This window comes from Aethalodelphis obliquidens, unplaced genomic scaffold (genome assembly GCF_003676395.1).
Source record: "Aethalodelphis obliquidens isolate GAN/ISIS:26980383/991018 unplaced genomic scaffold, ASM367639v1 scaffold23, whole genome shotgun sequence".
NCBI classification, from domain to species: Eukaryota; Metazoa; Chordata; class Mammalia; order Artiodactyla; family Delphinidae; genus Aethalodelphis; species Aethalodelphis obliquidens.
The window spans coordinates 1577319-1592313 of NW_020837967.1; the positions used below are offsets into that span (position 1 = coordinate 1577319).

General features: G+C 51.7%; 1 protein-coding gene across 11 annotated transcripts in view; it reads left to right on the plus strand.

The window, feature by feature from the left end:
• The window catches only part of LOC113628238 (calmodulin-alpha-like), a 135987-nt gene that overhangs the window by 51786 nt on the left and 69206 nt on the right, over positions 1–14995 (plus strand). For 2 of the 11 annotated variants that reach the window (XM_027121534.1, XM_027121536.1), the window contains exon 13: positions 1904–4382. The exons of the other annotated variants lie outside the window; for them this stretch is intronic. The gene's annotated coding sequence lies outside the window, so the exon portion shown is untranslated. Of the gene's footprint in view, positions 1–1903; positions 4383–14995 lie in introns of those variants that run through there. 11 annotated transcript variants of the gene reach the window in all.

Here is a 14995-nt window from a genome sequence, read left to right on the forward strand (position 1 = left end):
ACACACACACACACACACACACACACACACACACACACACACACACAAATAAGCAATCTAGGGCACAATAACGATTCCAAATTCCGAGGCTTGAGGGTATTTTGTTTCCCCCCTGAAGGAAGCGCGAGGGCAGCTCAAGAATTTACTTGGAGAAAGGAACTAGGAGATGAGGTTCAAGGTCTCCATGTAGCCAACATCAGTAGGGGTTCTGAACCCCTCTGGGAGTGTAATTATCACAGTCAGCCCCCACTTCCCCTCACCTGACAGCCCCTGCATCCCAGAGAAATGTCCACACACATCACGTTTCCGCACAAGGTCAGGAAGTGCAGGACCCTGAGGCCGGCCAAGAGCAAACCACTGATGGCAGGTCCAGAATCCCAGTGCCGGAGCGGTTGGTCCCTGAATGGGAAACGGTTTGTCCTCTTTCTGCCCCCCCAAGACCCTGACTGGAAGCGCTCAGCTCTCCGGAGCCTCCCACTGCCATGTCCCCACAAACCCTGAGCCACCCTTTACACTTGGGACCCCTGGCTTTTCTCAGAAAAGGCGGAGTTTCTCACTGTCCCATCCCCATGAAGACCTGCCAGGCCTGGCTGCACGGAAGGAGTGATGCCCGTGAACTTTTTCCTCTCTTGAACCAGGTCTGTAAAGCAGAGCAAAGCAGAGGTGCTCCGGTTGAAGAGGGGGGTGGGAGAAGACCCCCCCCCCGACTCCTAGGTCTCTGGGAAGCACAGTTAGAAAATGCTGGACTAGCAGATTCCTAAGTGCCCTGCAGCCCAGAAATGTTATGATCAGAGACCCTGGATCTAAAACACCCCCCCCACCATCCCACGGCCAGTCACCCATAAAACCAACACTCGCTTGACTAGTTATGCATTCCTTCTTTCCACATCATTCCATTGTAGTGAACTGATGAACTAGCCATGCTTCAGGGTTCAGGGGGTGTTATTAGGTTAATGACCCTGTCCAGCCCCTTAAGGGAGCTGCATAGTAATGGGAATCACTTTGCTGTAAGTGAGAAATGTTAAAATATATTTTTTGCATTTTTTAAAATGTTATAAGCAACTGCTGTACCATAGAATTACAGTGCAAGAGAGGTGAAAACTCCCCCTCTCCTCTCCCTCCAAATCCAAGGCCTGGGATAAAGCGGTACTTAAGTGATGAGCATCTTGGCAGGCCTGGTGATTCATGCTAGGAGAGCTGGGTCCCTCCACCCTCCTGGGGCTCTGGCCTGTGCACGTGCTGCTGACCAGGGTTCTTGGTCCCCTTAATCAATAGAAATTGATCAGAGGCCACACAAGAAATTCAGGCAAGCCTTTACTGGGGCCCCTGCTGCAGCAGGGAGGAGCGAGAACAAACAGGTTCCCTTGCCTGCTTCCCAAGGTGGGGCGCGAACCTGTTCCTCATATGGGTGAGGGTAGGGGTGTGTCCATGGGTCCGGCTGGAGGGGGGGCATAGGTGTTCTGCCCACCCCTTTGGTGTTGTTGGGTGCAGGGGGCACGCACAGGACCCTGCTTTTGCTCCCGACGCCCTGTTTTGCTCCCTGGCTCTTCGGGGGTGGCAGTTGGGTTTTTTTGGTCTCTTTGTATCTTGTCCAGAATTTGCCCAAATTCGCGAGCAGGCAGGCATGCAGTTATTTTTAGTCCCTTATAGTTTCTTTGTATTTTGTTGCTCGAGGAGACGAGGAGAAGTGTGTCCAGAGGCAAGCATTGCAGCACTGCAGGAAAGGGTCCCAGGCCCCAGCCTGTCTTACAGGTGCTGCCATGACAGCCTTTCCTGGAGGCTCATAAAACATAGGGTTGTATGAATTCCAGCCCTCACTCCCTAAACAAGTGCAACTCTGAGCCTGTCACTTGCTCCTACTGCCTTCCTGAGATAAAGGGTTAACCTTTATCTGACCCCGCAGGGAGAAAACCAAACCATAAAAGCATCAGTCTCATGAAGACCAGACAATCAGGGCTGAATAATCATCAGCGCTTCCAAACCACCAGGGGTCTGAGGTCTCTACAGACCTACGCTTCCAGGAGCTTTGCATTTATCAGGACTGGCAAGAAGCATCGAGTCCAGCACGACACGTTGTCTTGTGCAGACTCTACTTGAACACTTCTGGTGACGGGGAGCTCTCCACCTTGCGTTGGGAGAAGGTCTTGATAATCAGGAAGCCCTCCCTCACAGGGAGCCCAGACCCTCTTCCCAGGTTGTGCACACCCCCTGGGGCATCTACTGGGCCTCGCACGTATAGGAGCTCCCCGCACACCTCACAAGATAAAAAATGCCCGTCTCACATCAAAGAAACTTCTCTGCATTATGAGTCACCCGGCATCTTTCAGGCTGGACATTTTCTCCCCTAATAACCAGACCTTCCCTGAGCTCAGCCAGGCCAAATGTTTCATCTCCATGCGTGTCCTGTTTGAGCACCAGGGGAAGTCGTCGTGGGTACATCTGATCTTAGAGCTGGGAGCAAACAATACATCAAAGGCAGCTCCTTTTGAAAGTAGCGACTGCCCTGTTACAATCCAGCGACAAATTCCACCTGGCATTCCAGGAGGAAATCCCAGCTGACCTCTCCCTCCTCGAGATCCTCCAGAGCTTAACTTACGCCCGCACCGTCCATCAGACAGTTCATCACGTGCTCTTTCCAGGCGTCTTTTGTCCTGGAGAGAGTCTGAGTAGACAGAGCATTTCTCCTTCCCCAGCCCCACATTCTGATCACAAGCAAAGTGTGGGGCCGCAGAGAACTCACTGAGTTTTCTGGCTGAGGAGTTACACCCCAGAGACCCTCGTGGTGCCACTGCTGCACCACAGCGCTGGGGGGCGTGGCCTGGAAGAAGACTGAACTCAGCGCCTGCCTGGGGTGGGGGGTCTCCCCGCAGGACAAGGGGAGCCAGCTAGCACGTTCGGATGGCACTTGTGCATCGTGGCGTGGGAGGGTGGCACGAGCCTTCCCATGAGCTGAGCGGACGCGGCAGAAGGGACAGGCTAACCCGGAAGGAAGGCAGCTCCTGGGGTGCAGGAGCAGAGCTAAGGGAAGGAGACAGGAGCCCAGCTAGCGAGGGTGTCCCCCACATCGGGGAAAGCTGCTGTGCTAGGGACTCACCCCTGGAGAAGGCCAGCAACGGTGCCTGGCATGAAGAGACCACTCTGGACCACAGCACCACTGCCCCCTGCATCTCTCCTCTTCATCCCGACCCCAAGGAGCCCGGAACCGAGGCAGGAGGCTCCAGCCCAAACCTGGGAGGGCAGTGGCCAAGGCTGGACAGGGCTGGACCTCGCTCCTACACTTCTGGGCACACATGCCCCGACGCTGACAGGAGCCCCGGGCCCCCTCCTGGCATGGGGAAGGACACTGTGCCCTCCAGCTGCCTACTTCAGAAGCGGGGTCCTGGGCAGAAAGGAGGGGCAAGGCGATGGTCTCCATCTGGACGCAGGAAGGAGGCACCATCCTAACCATCCCTCAACGACACCACCTGTTAGGGAAGATTTCCCCTGGGCTCCTCCCAGGGGACTTGAAACTCGCTGTGTGTGGTATTGATCTCACCTTTGATTCCCAAATGCCCTGGAATGTCTGGCACAAAGAAAGTGCTTCCAAGATATTCACTGGATTGAGTTTAACAAGGAGCCCAGTGTCTGGAGACAGCTCTGGTGTTTTCAGCATCACAGAATCAGCCAGCTGTCTGGTTCTATCACCCTTTACAAGTGACAAAGGCATCCTGCCTGAAATCACTGTCTTGGAGGCGGGAGAGACTTTGGAGGAAGGAAATGTAGTTCCAAGTCAAGATCGTTACATACTTCAGTGTATTGGGGCCCAGATAAATCATAGTTGATACAATCTGAAATTCTCTCCCAAGCGTCCTTATATGAGCGATTCATCCTACAGCCATAACTCAGTTTTACATAGATGCACTTTTTTTGGTAAGTGCACGAACTTTTTTATGGGTCTTCCCCTCCACAGAGGATGCCTCAGCAAAGTGCTTAATAAATTGAGAGAACCATGTCAGCACATATTTTAGAGTGTAGACCCTTGGTGCAGTTTTGCACTGACCATAGCCATGGGTGAACTTTTGATCTTTGATCAAGTGGGCTTTTTTTTTTTTTTAACTCTTCCCCAAGATCCACAATACCTCTGGGTAACCTGGACCATATAAATATTTAACCAAGTTGTTCCACGTGGGATTTTCAAGTATGAATGATGCAATCTCCCTCGTAAGAAAAATCTATGTTCCCCTGATTTGCAGTCACAACCCACCACCCCTGCAGACCCACCCCCACCCCTCGCACACTGCCTTTTTCTTACCACACACACACTGTCTGGAGAGAGAGCCAAGGGACCTCCGGGGAGGAAACTGCGAAGAAACGGAATGTCTAAATAAAGTCAAGTCTTCTCAGAGCACCTCGCGTTCATTATTCAAAGAATATTTCACACATACTCTCTCGCTCTGCACAAAGCACACCTTCCCCGGTGGCTCGGAAAACTCACAGGCAGCCAGGCGTAATCAGTAGACATGCACATCCATAAATATCTGGTCCTTCAAGCCAGCCTCTAATGTAACTGCAGCGTTGGGAGGAAAATGCAAAGAATATTTAAACTTTAAACAATGTGACATCACCAAAACTAACGGGCAAGGGCCAGTCGGGTTCTCATCTAAAATGAAATGTAGTGTTGTTTGCAGAATCTTTACTCAAGTCCCTTCAGATTCTTCCCCGAAATAGATTTGAGTCTTTGCCTCTCGCTCTTGGCTTTGTCTCCAGACAGCTTGCACTGATGGCAAAAGGGGGCGTGGGTGCAGGGGGACGAGTTTTGACCATAAGGCTGGGGGTAATGGACTGATCCCATCCAAAGATGCTTTGGAAACAAGTTGGAAATGATCTTCTTAAGGATTTGGACACCTTAAGAGAAGCACATTCTATTCTATTTAAAACAGTCTTGCGAGGCAAGCAATCCATCCGTGGCTGGTTGTTGAGATTAGCAGGAACATGACCACCCAAGAGTGGCTCTCAAAGAGCCGGTGATACGGTTTCCGGAGGTGAAGAGCTGAGTTTATTGGTCCGAGGTTGGGGAGAGGTCAAGGTCCAGCCCTGCCATGTACTAGAGTTTGTGCCTTGCTGGACAAGTTATTCAAGGTCCGGTTCCTCATCTGTAAAATGGGGGTGAGCTTTGTTGGGAAGGGTAAGTGCAGAGGTACCCAGGGGCCTGGCACGTACCAGTTCCCTATAAAGGTAGGTTATTACCGTCACCCATAAATAATGCTCCGAGGTACCAGGTGACATAGCAAGTAAGTGGCACCGTCATTACATTCATGGAAGCTCAGTGGTGGAGAGATCGGGGCGACACAGAGAGGGAGGAAGGTGTCCACAGAGAAAACGTTGAGCCGTGACTACGATTTCAGAGATCTGGTTGCTAAACATCCCAACCATGACCCTCGCTCCTCCTTAGGCTTCGTTTATCCTACTCTTGGCCAGACGGGATGACTGTCTTGTAAAGGGTGGGGTTTGGGGCCGTCTGCTTCTGTTCTGCTGGCCTCTCCTCCCACCCTGGACACCACATCCCAGTGAGTGACTCGAGATGGAAGGGGGGCGGTCCTCAGGCTGCGCCCAGAGCGGGGCTGCAGAATGCTGCTGTGGCCTTACTGTGAGATGACCACCAGCTTCCTTTCCCGCCCGTGAGGAGGACCCAGAAGGATGGGCGGGCAGAGTGGGGAGATCCTTCCACACCTGCAGTTAGAATCTATTTGACCCATGCATTCCCACCCTGTGACCAGCCTGGGAAAGGACCCAAGTGGACCCTGCATGTCGTATGAATCCCGGATGAAGGGCTGGCTGGGGGTCGTGGTGCACAGCCATTTGGGGAGGGTCTGGGAGAGTCTGCGTTGGGTTCATTCCCTTTGTGCAACCTGCTTGTTGAGCATCTGCTGACAGGTCGTCCAGTTCTGTTAGGAGATGATGGGAAAGGTGAGTCAGAGCACATGGGGGCTCGAACAGGTGCCCAGGACGCTGGACATTACTCGGTGGACAATGTCCCTTCTGGCTTCTTACCACCGTCAGCATCCCATCAGTGATCATAGTAATGCAAATAACAACAGCAATACCTAGCATTGCCTGCAAGCTTAGCGTGGGGAGTTGTTTGAAGATTTTGCATGAATTAATCCTTCAGTCTTCAGTACAGTATGGGGAGAGAGTTCCATTTTACAGATGAGGAAACCGAGGTGCAGGAAGGTTAATGACGCTTCCCAGAGGCAAAAGCTCCAAGTGGCAGAGCGAGGCTCCCGGCTCTGCCTCTCCTGACAGTCCCCTCCCAAGTTCACATCACCTCCTCGGCCCCCTCCTTGCTCCCGATCGCGACCACCGCCCCGTGCTCTGGTCCTAACCCTCCACCCAGGTTTATCTCTACACCCGGCCCGTCTTCCCCATAGCCGCTCTCAGGGCTGGAAAGCAGTCTGACGGCCCCACCCCTGTCACAAAAGGTGGAACATCTCTTAGAGGCATCTTGTATGCTCTTTAACTATTCATCTGCTCCCATCAGCGGCAGCGCCTGCCACCTCCTTGGTCCCCCAAAGTAAACTCGGAGGCCCAGGGCTGTGTTTACTTCACACTGCGTTGCCTGGACATAGAGAGCGGGGCTCAGCACAGGCCCTGATGAGTCCTGGTATAGAGCCCGTGCCAGTGCAGTGAGCCAGCCCCAAAATGGTTCCTCTTTCTCAGGGATGTGGACATTTTCTTCTTTGAAATCCTCGAGTGACAGCAGCCAGATTCCTCTGCTCTTCCTGTACCTCTGTCCCCAGAGTCGTGTCCTCACACTTCCTCCCCACCTGGTATGTCTCCATAAAGGAATGAGGAGGCCCTGAAGCGACAGCCCCCCAGCAGCAGAAAGGCCTGTCATCGCCACCTTCGTGACCCCAGCCACTGAGGCTTCATGACCCCACAGACCAAGGCTGACCCCGGGGAAGAGAGGATATGGACATTTCAATGAACACAACTGAAATCTCAATGAAATGAACACCAAAGGCAATAGCCCAGAGTTCCCCAAAGGGAAGGGACTTTGAAGTCGGGGAGATCTGTGTTTTTACTACGTATTCTTTTTGTGCCGTTTGTGTCATACATAAAGCGTGTATAATTCCTGCTGTATTCGTCCAAGGAAGTACCAGCTGCTGTAACAAGCAACGGCAAGCCTTGGTGACTAACTTCTGTCTCAGGCAAAGCAGAGTGATTGTGTGGTTCTCCAGGTGGCTCTGCTCTGCCCTGCGGCACATGCTCCTCCACCAGACCTGCTGCCTTAACCAGCTGACTGGGGGAGAGGGGAAGCTAGAGAGGAGGGGGCCTGGGTCCAGCCTGGAAGAGGCGTACATCGCTTCAGCCACGTCCCCCATCTGGAAGTAGGGGGAGGAGGGGCAGGAAACATGGAAAACGAAATGATTTGGAGAACGCCTGCACTGTCTGCTTCTGTCTCGTCTACCTGACAGAACTGTGTTTATCAGAACAACACAAAGAGGCGATGAACAGGGTCCTGGCCCATGGTAGATGCCAAAATAATACATTTCCTTCTTTCTTTGCCTTTGGTGGTTGGTTGGGGCTGGACGGTTTCTAGAATGATGTCTGTGTGTAGATGAGCCCTAGGTCTTTTTTCGTTTTCTAAGGAGCTGCTAATGAGGCTTTTTGCTGCACTAGCCACTCATCAGAGGCCCAGGGGTGGGGCAGGGGTTCACCCTGATTTTCCGGAACATTTGGAAAGCTGTGCGCTGCGGACCACGGTGACGTGGGCTCCCACACCTCCATCCACCCCGTCAGCCACAGACACACGTCTGTCCTGCTCCGGAAGGAGACGGAGGCTCGGGTGACTGGATTCCGAATTTCCTCAGTGCAGATTAAAGAGGCTCAAGGAGTCTGTCTGTGCGGACGGGGCTAGGGAATGAGCTGTCTCTGGCTGAGAAGGTGTGACTCAGGGTAGAGTCAGCTGTTCCCTGCTGACTCTGGGAGGCTGGTGGGATGAGACACAGGGGAGGCGAGAGGCCCAGGCTCAGACTCTTCCCTCACCTCCCCTTTAATCCCTTCCTGCCCTCACCTGAGGCTTATTGATGTAGTAGGGGAGGGGATGGAGGGGGCTGTTGGCCAAGGACCCGGTGTCTTGGTGGCAGAGACAAGGTGCTGGTGAGGATGGGTGGCCTACAGGGCTTCAGACCACCTCCAGGGAGCAAACGGAGCTCAGTATCGGCAGACAATCGGCTGCACAGAAAAGGAAGAGAAGCAACTCAACACAGCTTGTGGGGGAGCCCATCCCCACCGTGGCCCATGGTTCGTTGTCTCTGAGAGTCTTCCTGCCAGGCTGAGGGAGCTTTCTGTGAGATTCACAGGTTACCGGCTTCCGGGAGGAGCCCCAGTACTTTCTCATCTTGGTTTGGGACATCCCGTTGCTATTGGTTGCAGCAGCATCCAACAGCAGCTGTCAGGTGTCCCTTCCATAACCGTGTGATAGGCCCTCCTCTAGGCCTTCAGACGCTCCCCCAGCCTTCCTTTCCCACTGTCTCCCAGATCCGCTCGCTCCCTCCTTTTAAGACTCATATTTCATCTTAAGCCAGATTTCTCTTTTCTCCATAATCGTGATGACTGGCCATCACCATGACAACCCTCCCACCCCGCCAGCCTCCTCTTAGGAATGGGCCCACAGGCAGGGGCTTGTCCTCGTCCTGTGTCAGTCAAAGTGAGTCACAGCTCAGCTTCCACCAGGATCAGCGCGGAGTGCACCTCCCATTTGTTTCCTCGTAGCTAGGATGACTCCAGCACTGGTGAGCTCTGGGTAGGGTAAGAAAATCCTTCCCTGGGAGCAGGAAATAGGTTATCTTCCTTTGGCGTTGGCTCATCCAGTGATAAAATGGGGCTGCTCTGGGTCCCTGCACAGCACAATTCCCACAATGCAAGATCATAAAGCATCTTAAAATATATATTTTTAAAACAAATACATATTTTAAATATATATTTAAATATAAATAGATATATATTTTAAATATATATTTAAATATAAATATATACACATATACATACACACTATATATATAACAATAACTGTTTTGAAGATTTTTTTCACACACATGATCAGAAACTACTCTGACAGGTGATTTGGCTCAAAAATTAAGCTAGCCGTAAATGCACAAAAGACGGGCATGAATGGAAGTCATCTCACAAACCTTGCTGTATCTTGTGGGAAGCAAACATACTGCACACATTTGACTTCTCAAGATATTATGAAGATATTTGTGGGGCAAAAATAGGTGTAGATTTAAATAAATTTTGTTAAAGTAACCATCTATAAATGTTTGCCCAGTGCGAAGGGGGAATGTTCCCTTGCTCAAAACTTGTATTCCTTAAGGAATCATTTTAAGAGAGTCAGCTAATTAAATAATACCAGTATTTTTCATTGTGGTTGAAGGGAATAACTCTCCTTTTCCGATACCTGTGTGCATTTTGTTTGTTTTGTGATAGGAATGATATCACATGCATTTTATTAATTTATGGCCATGTTACTGAACCTAAATAGAAAAGCCACACCTGGATGTGGGTGTAGTAGGTGCGGTCTCTCCGACAGGTGAGGTCATTCCTAATATCACTCACCAGGTAAGAGGAGGTAGGTGGCTCAGATCGAAAATGATAGGAGGATCAGAGATCATTAAACCTTGATCCAGTGCTGATTTCACAAGTGTATCCACGTGTAAAACTTCATCAACCTGTGCAGCTGTGTATCACCTCACATCCCGTAGAAAAGTAGAATAAGTGATCAGAGGGCGTGCCGAAGGCGAACTTCAGAGAGCATCTCAGTTCTCTTGGCTTTGACCATAGAGGTGTCAAAATACCCCCCAAACTGAAGAGAGAGGCCGGAAGGGAGGAGAATGGGGCCCAGGCAACACACCTGTAAAGTGTTGCAACCTGTGAGGGCTGGGAGATGCGTATCTAAGGAAGCAGTACGATATGCTAGTTTCTCTTCTCTCGGACTTTGTTAGCTAATTTGTTTTATGTGTTTTGGATTCTCTCCATTTATTTCCTTTATTTCTCACTTAGTATTAGACAAAGTACGGTTGCTTATTGTTATTCACAGTAGTGATGTTCGTTAAAATAGCCACGAACACTGAATTAGCAGACACTAAACCATCGCTCCTGGGCAGGGGAGAGAGATAGAATTAGGCTCCTACAGCTGCTGGTTAACACGCAACCTTGTTTTGTGCGTTTCTGTGTAAAGACACCTTACTTAGTGGGTATTGTTAGGGCAGAAAGGCGGCAACAGTGCGGGCAGGTATCTTTCTCCCTCCTTCCTCCTCCCTCCTTTCTTCCTGGCATTCTCTCTCCCTCTCTCCCTTTCGTTTTTCTTTCTCACTCTTCCTCTTTCCGTTTATTTGTTTCTTTGGCTGCGCCGGGTCTTAGTTGCAGCATGCAGGATCTTTAGTTATGGCATGCGAGCTCTTGTTGCGGCATGTGGGATCGAGTTCCCTGACCAGGAATCGAACCCGGGATTGCATTCCCTGCATTGGGAGCAAGGAGTCTTAGCCACTGGACCACCAGGGAAGTCCCTTCCTCTTTCCTTTTTAATTACGTCTTTCCTGATTAAAGTAATTGTATCAGACACCTGGGCACATCTCACTCTGGGTAACAAGGACTTGACCTTCCGTTCTAGAAGCAGAGAGGCCCTCTGGGAGGCTACTAATGATCGACAGTGGAGATTGCAATAGGTGGTCATATTCATGACATATTTGGAAGGGAGAGCTGGCCGAATGTGCTGGAGGACTGAACGTAGGGAGAGGAAGAGCAAGGGATCAGGGTCTCTAAGTTTTCTGACCAGAACAACTGAAAGTTGGAGCTGTCAGTTACTGGGATGGGGAACACCGGTGTGAGGGAGGGTCAGGACTGCAGGGGGTGCCCAGGAGCTTGGCTTTTGATGTTAACTTTGACCTTCCTCATGGGTCTTTGGGTTCAGGTGGGATCCCAAGTAAGAACCAAATGTATTTGCTCTGCCTCTGTCTGCTCAGGCAGGCCCTCAGCCTGTGAGAAATGCCACCCACCCACCCCTCCACTGCTGAGAATTTCCAAAGGTCCACAGGGAAATGCCAAGACGAAGTCACAAAAGAGTGGGGCATGGCCACCAAATCCTGAAAGCCCTCAGGTGCCCAAGTGAGCACGTTTCCTATGCAGATGAGGGGGGAACACATACACGCCTCTCTCCTGCTGTAGTAAGATTATGGGAGGGGGTGATGACATCACCAGGATGGCAACTTTGCTCGCCATCATGAGATACTGTCCTGAAATGTCTGTCTTTCTTCTGTTTCCCCTGAGTCCCTTTGCACAAGATTCTCCACCGAGTCAGAGTTGCCCACTTTGCCTCAAAGCGTGTTCAAGTTTCATACAAGAAAGCAAAAAGGAAGAAGGGCCCCGGACCCATTTCTCACTTCCTGATAAGCCACCAGTGCCCATCCCGGAATCTTCAGCTAGGAGAGCCGGAACTTCGGATTCCAAGAGGAGGCTTGCCTCCAGAAGAGGCTCTTTGATGATCGGAGGGGGTGGCACACGAGGAAGTGGGTAGAGCTCACCCCTCACGACAGGCTGGGGAGACTCTAGAGGAAAGCCGGGGCCACTCACCTCCCGGGAAGACTGGATGACAGTCATGGTCTGAAGGATGGGGAGCGGGGTGGGCACATCCGAGGGACCTGAGATAAGGCATCAGATCTGGAGAATCACATCGGTTTCCGCCAGGCGACGGTCAGAGGCCAGGAAGCCTCATCAGGGCACCAGGCTGATGCCCACATGTCCCAGTCTGTTCATGCTGGTGAGCCTGCTTGATCCCCACCGAGAGGGACACTCATTGTCCCTGTGCCGCACGCTGCACCGCCCCGTGGGTTTCCCCCAGAAGGGACACAGCCGCTGCCTCGCTTTCCCAGGGACCCATCAAAAGTCCTGCCTGTGTCCCTTTCTGAACAGCTCAGAATGCCTTTCAGCTCCGAAACAGAAGGTCAAGTGTTTGTTACCCAGAGTGAGAAGATGTGCCCAGGTGGTGTCTGATACAATTCCTTTAATCAGAAAGGAAGTGATTAAAAAGGAAAGAGGAAAAGTGAGAAAGAAAGAAGAAAGAAAGAGAGATGGAGAGAGAACGCCAGGAAGAAAGGAGGGAGAAGAAGGAGGGAGAGAGAGATACCTGCCTGCACTGTTCCCGCCTTTCTCTCCTCTCTTTCCCTTTTCTCTGGCTGAGTCAGATCAACACCTGCCAGCTAGCAGCTTAGAGCTCGGCTTGCCCAGGAAGGACACCCACTGCGGAAGTTTCGGGGCCTGAGCAGGAGAGAACGTGGCCCCCACCTGCCTGGGTGAGTCGCTCCAGGCTCCTAGAAGCAGGGTGATGAGCGGGACTTCGCTGGTGGCGCAGTGGTTAAGAATCCGCCTGCCAGTGCAGGGGACACAGATTCAAGCCCTGGTCCGGGAAGATCCCACGTACCGCAGAGCAGCTAAGCCCGTGCACCACAGCTACGGAACCTGTGCTCTAGAGCCCGTGAGCCGCAACTACTGAAGCCCGCACACCTCGAGCCCGTGCTCCGCAACAAGAGAAGCCACCGCAATGAGACACCTGTGCACCACAATGAAGAGTAGCCCCCGCTCGCTGCAACTAGAGAAAGCCCGCGAGCAGCAAAGAAGACCCAACGCAGCCAAAAATAAATACATAATTAATTTTTTTAAAAAAAAAGCAGGGTGTTGAGGACGATTCACAGCTGTGTAGCCCCTCATTTCATTTTGCTACTGAGTGAGGTAAGCAAGGAAGGCCTTTGACTCTGCCTTCGGCCGAGAAATGAAAACCCCAAGAGGGGAGGTGATTTGCTCAAGGTCCCACAGCTGGCAACTGTCCTCAAGTCCCAGCATGTGACCCCCAGAGCAGCTGTGCTTTTCTCTGCAGAGCCCTGTCGTCCAGAGATGTGCTTTGTAGCCTGACCACTGGCACGGACGGTGCCCACCTCCTTGTAAATTCTACACTCAGTTGGCAACAATCTGGTGGTAATAAGAGCTAACAGTTATCATATACCAGGTCTTTTTCTAAGCATTTTGTATTCACCATCTCATTCAACCCACAGAACAATCCTACTGACAGGTGAGGAAACTGAGGCACAGAAAGTGAACAACCATCTTGTGTACCTAAACGTGGACCCCAGAGTCAGGCGTGACAGTGGGACTCCAAGTCTGTGACAATTACATTGTCGGGGGCCCCTTTAGAAAGGGCCCATTTAAGGTGCCTTAAAATGGAATCTTCGAAGAATCTCAACCAATCTGAACTGACTTCAAGTAGTGCTTGAGCACAGACACCCCATCCTGAGCTCCACACCCTAACAATAGCCCTGATTCCTATCCAGTCCCACCTGGGGCCTCACCTGCCCAGGTGTGATGTTGAGCTTTGCCTTGCAGATGTCTGTGCACACAGTGGGTACTCAATCAATGTTGGGTTGTTGTTGATCCGTTGGTTGGTTGAATGAAATAACGACTATTGTAATCTCAGAAGCCCACCTTCCCAAAGTCCCTTCTCCAGCAGCCTTAAGACCTGCCATTTCCAACGTGAAGATCACCAGTTCAAAAGCTTGATGGCAACATAAGTATTTTAATGGGATCACAAATAATTTTGCCAGGGAAGATAGAACCTGTTAAGCTAATGGTTACCCAGCACTCATTTCTCCAGTCCATCTTCCCTTTCCTCCATGGCACCCGTACCAAGCACAGGCACCTGGTGGGTGTGCTTCGATGGAAAAGAGGGAAGAAGTCAGAAACGGTCTGGAGCAGAGCCTCCAAATTAGCTCTAGAAAAACTGTTGTGAGGCCATCTGCCCCTCAAATGAGCTTGCTTATTCATCTTTAAAGGATGGTTATCTGCTGTAAAGGGACATCCACTCTTTAATACGTTACCACAAATCTTCCCGAAAGACGGGAAGTCCTCAGTGTGAGCTGGACTTCTGGAGTGAAATGAGCATCTGCAAGCCCCCTCCCCTTTAGTCCGGGGTTAGATCGGTTCTGTGTGTCTGTGGAATTATTTGCCGTTATCACTAGGGGACAGCCCTGTTCTGCAACCCCTCCTCTCCATGTGAACAGGGGAGCAGAGCCTGGACATTCTTGCCTCTGTCTGACCTGGGGAGGGGCCATGGGGCATCGCAGTTCTACCAGTGGTCTGGACAGTAGGGCAGAGGCTCAGCAAGTGAAGGGCTTGCACGGAGCACGTCACTCTGTGGATAAAGTTCTATTGACCAATAAGGACGTGGCTCACACCTCACGCGTTTATGCAAACGCGTGTTTGTGCTTGTGGGTGGGGTGCGTGCCATGTGGGAACGTGCACCCTCCCACGTGGACACTGCCAGGCTCAGGTCCCTCCAGTACAGTGGCCCAGGGCCTTGTCGTGAGGGCCCTGTGCTCCTGAGTCACAGCCTCTGTTCTCAGGACCCCGGGGGACGTGGGTCGTGTAGCTGCCACTCCTCAGGTGGCAGGGCTGGAGGGGAGAATTCTTGCAGCAGGAGGTGTTCAACAAGTATCTAGTAAGCACCTAATGTGTACCATGCACGGGGGTTAGAACCCTCTTTAGGTGGATGGGGACAAGGTCAGGGAGCCAAAGTTATTGACACAAGATTTTTTTTTATAAATTTGATATCTATTCACACAACATATGGAATGCTTACTGTGTCTGGGATTTTGAAAGCAGAGGAAGAGGAAATCTAGCTGTGACCATGATTGGGGCCAAGTTTCCACCAGCCCTGTGGGATCCAGGAGCAAAGGAGAAGGGCCGCTCCTGCCTGCACACCCGTGGAGGTGGGCACACCTGCTCATACCTCTTCCACACCCGGGGCCCAGGAGTGGGGTTCGGAAACTCTGCAGTTGGAGGAACGCAGCCTGGACAGTAGATTCTGGGCAGGGGACAGGGGAGTGACCACAGAGCTGAGAGCAGTCCCATCTGTGTGTCCTCTTTCTCCTGCCTTGGGCCTTGGGCCTCGGGCCGTGGACTTGGTAAG